The sequence below is a fragment of the Henckelia pumila genome, chromosome 2 (assembly GCF_033568475.1).
Source record: "Henckelia pumila isolate YLH828 chromosome 2, ASM3356847v2, whole genome shotgun sequence".
NCBI lineage: Eukaryota > Viridiplantae > Streptophyta > Magnoliopsida > Lamiales > Gesneriaceae > Henckelia > Henckelia pumila.
The window spans coordinates 178,721,430-178,727,429 of record NC_133121.1 but is presented as its reverse complement, the minus strand read 5'-3'; the positions used below and the strand labels follow the sequence as shown (position 1 = coordinate 178,727,429).

Genomic DNA, 6,000 nt, shown 5'->3' with positions numbered 1-6,000 from the left:
GTTAGAAAAACCAAGATTACAATTATTAAAAGTAAGATTCTCATGAATGGAGTTACCAGGTTGAGAACCCGAGGCATCAAACTCATCGATCACCCGGTCAGTAGGATCCTCAGCCCGGGCACTCAACTCGTAAGACTTCAGATTGCCACCCGATATCAGAACAGTAGAGGAGAAATTCTTCCGGCCTACTAGATCTAGGCTGCGGAGGTAAGGTTCCTCGATCTTATAATTAGGGGGAGCTCGGGTTGAGGAGTAAGTTGAGATAGAAATCCGGTCTGACAAGTAAAAGAGACCGGGGGTTGGAGAAAGAAATATCGCCCTTTCAACCCCTTCAAATATGAGGCAATATCATTCAAGAAACGATAGTTTAGTCGAGAGATTAGAGAGAAAACCCCCTCATTAAAGCCACAAGAGTAAAAGTAATGGAGGATCAGAGGAGTGATGACCAGGTTGTTCATTTTAAATAAAATATAAGTAGCTACCATTATGCGAAAGGAATTGGGATGGAATTTATTGACAAGGACCTCAAAAAATTGGGACAAAACAATATAGAAGGGAGGAATGGGAATTAGAGACCACTGCGACTTTGGTCCAGAAAAAAAGGTATAGAAACCCTTGTAAGGGCAATCAGGGATATCTTCCGCGTGAGGGCGTAAGATGGTGTAAAAAAAAAGGATTTCCTCAAATTGCGGAGCTCCTCAGTTGTTTCTTTAGACAAAGTGCTGTGTAGGTGGTAGAACCAAGGGAAGTCAGGGACCCCACTAGGAGAGGGGCGACAGAAAGGAGCTTAGGATTTTTTATGGAGGGAAATTTCTTTTTCCCCTGCCCTTTAGAATTAGAGGTAGGAGCAGAGAGGCGGTGAGATTTTGGTTTGGGAGGTGGTTTTGATGATCTTTATGTGATTCGAAGGGGGGAGAGTAGAAATGGATTGGTGGTAGCACTTAGTCATATCACGCCCAAATTAACCCAACTCAGTTCAACTAAATAAATATGTAGTAGCGAGAGTAAGAATCATTTCCACAAGGAAGGTGCAATTTATTGTGTTCTTAAAAATAATGAAAATAAATAAAAGAGGATTTTTGGATTTTGGAATTAACTAACTAAAATTAAAAGCAAATAAAATAAATTTTATTAACTAGCATGCAAGAATTAAAATTATGGAAAAGCAATTAATTAACGAGTTTTGGTATCGGTCGACTACACCCTTGAAGTTATTCACTCGATCATCGATTCTCTAAAAATAATTAATTCTCATTGAATATTCCTCATTGGAAATTTAATTTTTATCTCACCTTAATTTTAGTTAATTAGACACAAGCGTTTTAAATTAACCCTTACCAATAAATCAATCAAGATGCAAGCGATCAAGATTTAAATTTAAGGTAGCATTCAAACTTATGAAATTGATGAAGATAAACAATGCAAACACAAGCGGTTGTATTTAATCTAGTCAATTGTTGTTCTTACGAATTAACAAATTCACAAGCGGAAATTATTAATCATAGTTGCTTCACAAATTAGAGGGATCAAATAATTACGGATTTGATTTCTAATTTAGCTTTAGATTGTATGAGAAAATTATTAGATAGTCAGCCAATAATTAAACACACAAGCATATCAATCAATTCCAAACAACTCTTGATACTTAAATAAAAATTAAACAATGAAAATCAAAATCTCACGAGATAAATAAACTTCAAAGGGTTTGTCTTCCTCTACCAAGAATTAAAACTTAGAAGAATTGAAGAAGAAATTAAATATAAGAATAAGGAAGATAAAACCTAGCCACCAGATGTATTTTTTACTCTCCAGCCGTCCAAAAATCATTAAATTCAGGTTCTAGATTATATTTAAAGTACAGAGTCCTTCCCAAGAAAGTTTTTTAATTAAAATATAATTCGCCGAATTTTCATCTCGCTCGATCGGTAAGAAACTACCGATCGAACGAGAGTTTCTCAGCCTCAAAAATAAATTTTTCTCGCGACATGTCCGGAAGCCGTGCCACCTCCGTGCATGGGTCCGTTCATACTCCTTCTCAGCGCGCAACATTTTTGAAAAATTCATATCTCAAGATCTAGCCATCGGATCGAGTTGAAATTTGGACAACAGTTTCAAAACATCTTGAACTTCATTTTGAACACTGAAGATTGGATTTGGATCTCTCGAACATAAAAAATAAGTTTTTTTTATTATTGCTGCTCCGTAATTCATTCTTGCGCAATAGCTTTTTCATCTTTTCCTCTCAAATTCATCTACCTTTTGCTCATTATCCTTCTTCTCCTAAATCAAACCAAAAACAATAATTAGGAACTATATATAAATTAACTCAAATAAATATAAGACAATTTCACCACATCAAACTCCTCCATACTTAAACCTTGCTCGCCATCGAGAAAGACATGTAAAAACAATATGAACACAAAAAACATAAGCAAGGATGAATTATGTACATCACAGCCTCAGAGAAGTTCCAACATACAAAACAAAATTACGAACACTCTCGATTTTTCATAATACACCATCAGTCAAGCTTGAATGTGTGTGTGTATGTCATGTTATTCCAATTACATGGAACTTCAAAAGAATCCATTTTATGACTACTTAACGACCTATGAAAAATCAGCGTGAGTATCACAATCAAGGTCTCTTTCCTCCCAACAATCCCTAAACAAAAACACGACTTTTTTGAGATTTATTAAGCACCTCTGAATTTTGCACCTGGTTTTCTTAAACCCCAATAATTACCCGCAAACTTAGCTATAAATGTGATAGAATTAGAATTTTAATCCCCTCGTCTATAGCCCGGATGAATCATCAATCCCATTGAACCCGCAAACTTAGCCATGAAAAAGTGATTAGAATTTCAATCGTTTTCCAGGCCCGGATGGAATTGTTATTGATTTCCAAAAATTTTAAAATTTTAACCCCATTGATTCCGTGTACTTAGTCAAGAACAAGGAGACTAGGATTTCAATTCCTTGTTCATAACCCGGATGGAGCCAACTTTATTTTTCTCAAAATTTTCATTAAAAAATTTTTAACAGGTGCGCCCAAGATCATACTTGCAATGTCATAAAAATCATTAGAATTCAAAAGATACTATCAAGATCAACAAACACCTATTACCGTGTAATGGTCCAACAGATACAAACATCATCAATTATTTTGCTACATTTCACTGGTCTAACATATGTGCTAAAGATTATTCATAATTCAACCTACGATTCTCATGTCCAATCAAGAGGAAAAATTTTCACAAAAACAATTTTTTAACAAAACTTCATCATCATAGGCTAGTGAATTTCAACAGTCATATTCATCGCTAACTATGAGCTCTAAAAAAAAATATTTTTCTCTAAAACCGGCTACATCCTCTCAATGACTGGCTAAGTCCTCTCCCCCATACTTATGATCTTACATTGTCCCCAATGTAAGTAAAAATAACACTAAAGAAAAACAAAAAAGAAACAAATAAAATAAAAGATATGGAAGAAATACTCCTTTTGGGTTGCCTCCCAAGCAGCGCCTGATTTTCAATTTTCAACTTGACCCTCAAAAGCACTCCTCAAAGAACGGTTGATGCCCAAAATAAGTGTCATATGACACCACAAATGAGTCTTTGTTCCATGTGCCCTCAAGCTTGACTAGATGTATACAGTTTAAGCTCATCACCTCAACAACACTCCATAGTAGCTGGTAAACATGGGAAGAGAACATTTCTATGGGCTCTTGAAAGCCAACATCTTTTGAAACTGGTATTGACGGAAGGGAAGGATCTTGATGATGTGTGTATGATAATACTTTCGATGAGATCAAATTGATAGACTCTTGAACTCCGTCATCCTCAAACTTGAATGGTAACATATTTCCATCATACCCTATTTCTTCCAAAACATCTTTCGACTGATGTTCAATAAGAAGAGAAGACTCAAACACCTCTAACTCTTCAGCAGGATTTGATTCGTACTCCCAATCCTGGTTTTCTGAGTCATCATCATCGAACCAAATTGGGTTGGTCACTGCTTGAGTATCTTGCTTCACTTCATGTTCTTGGTGTTCATGGAGGATTGATCTCTTGATATTCTCCATTTTCTCCACAAGGTGGCATCTAGAATTGATTAGATCTTCTATAGCTTCCTCAGTAGATGCCACAAAATTGCTCATTATATCCTCTAGCGGATGTAAGATCAATTGAGAACAACTTCCCTCCTCCTTTTGAAGCTCGAATGGTTGGTCTGTAAAATCCGGATATTGAGTATCTTGTGGGTATTGGTGGCTCCATACTTGTGATGTAAGATCCCAATATCGGTAATAGTCAAATTCTGTCGTATCATCTAACATGTTTATCATACTATCATCATCTTGGCAAAATAGTGAACTACCCGTTGTGAAATCTTCATCAATTACCCATCTTCTTGTCACTGCATCCAAACCCTCAAGAAAAAATGTAAAGAGATAATAGTTAGAAAAATCATGATACCGGAATATGGTTGTCAAATCCTTGAATCTCTCCCATGGTGCATAGAATGATTCTTCGTATTGCTAGATAAAACTTGTGAATACTTGTTGATTTGACATCTCGAAGTATTACACCATAAGAATTCTTGCAAAAATAGAATAGAAAACGTTGAATAAAATAAAAACAAAAACACAAATAAATTAAACGTAATGGCGCCAAAATTTGGTAGCGCTTAGTCGTATCATTTCCAAATTAACCCAACTCAGTTCAACTAAATAAACATGTAGTAGCGAGAGTATAGATCATTCCCAAGAGGAAGGTGCAATTTATTGTGTTCTTAAAAATATTGAAAATAAATAAAAAAATATTTTTGGATTTTCGAATTAACTAACTAAAATTAAAAGAAAATAAAATAAATTTTATTAATTAGCATGCAAGAATTAAAGTTATGGAAAAGCAATTAATTAACGAGCCTTGGTATCGATCGACTGCACCCTTGAAGTTATTCACTCGATCATCGATTCTCTAAAATTAATTAATTCTCATTGAATATTCATCATTGGAAATTTAATTCCTATCTCACCTTAATTTTAGTTAATTAGACACAAGCGTTTTGAATTAACCCTTACCAATAAATCAATCAAGATACAAACGATCAAGATTTAAATATAAGGTAGCATTCAAACTAGTGAAATTGATGAAGCTAAACAATACAAACACAAGCGTTTGTACTTAATCTAGTCAATTATTTTATTTTGTGATTATTTGTCAATTAATATTCGTATAAATTATGGATATTATGTTGATTTCGAATCTGTTAATCAATGGAAGATTCTCGATACATTGTTCCTACGAATTAACAAATTCACAAGCGAAAATCATTAATCATAATTGCTTCACAAATTAGAGGGATCAAATAATTACGAATTTGATTTCTAATTTAGCTTTAGATTGTATGAGAAAATTATTAGATAGTCTGCCAATAATTAAACACACAATCATATCAATCAATTCCAAACAACTCTTGATACTCAAATAAAAATTAAACAATAAAAATCAAAATCTCACGAGATAAATAAATTTCAAAGGGTTTGTCTTCCTCTACCAAGAATTAAAACTTAAAAGAATTGAAGAATAAATTAAATCTAAGAACAAAGAAGATAAAACCTAGCCGCCAGATGTATTCTTCACTCTTCATCCGTCCAAAAGATCATTAAATTCGGTTCTAGATGATATTTAAAGCAAAGAGTCCTTCCCCAAAAAGTTTCATAATTAAAATATAATTCGCCGAATTTCATCTCGCTCAATAGATAAGAAACTACCGATCGAGCGAGAGTTTCTCTGCCTCAAAAATAAATTTTTCTCGCGACATGTCCAGACCCCGTGCCACCTCCGTGCATGGGTCCGCTCATACTCCCTCTCAGCGCGCAGCATTTTTGAAAACTTCATATCTCAAGATCTAGCCATCGGATCAAGCTGAAATTTCGGCAGTAGCTTCAAAACATATTGAATTCATTTTTAACAGTGAAGATTGGATTTGG

General features: G+C 34.5%; 1 non-coding gene across 1 annotated transcript; it reads left to right on the top strand.

Moving 5' to 3' along the window:
* The first annotated feature begins 4,468 nt into the window (after positions 1-4,468).
* LOC140885834 (small nucleolar RNA R71) lies at positions 4,469-4,573 on the top strand. Its single transcript, XR_012151248.1, has one exon. It is a non-coding gene; the product is annotated as a small nucleolar RNA R71 (small nucleolar RNA).
* Positions 4,574-6,000: the final 1,427 nt, after the last annotated feature.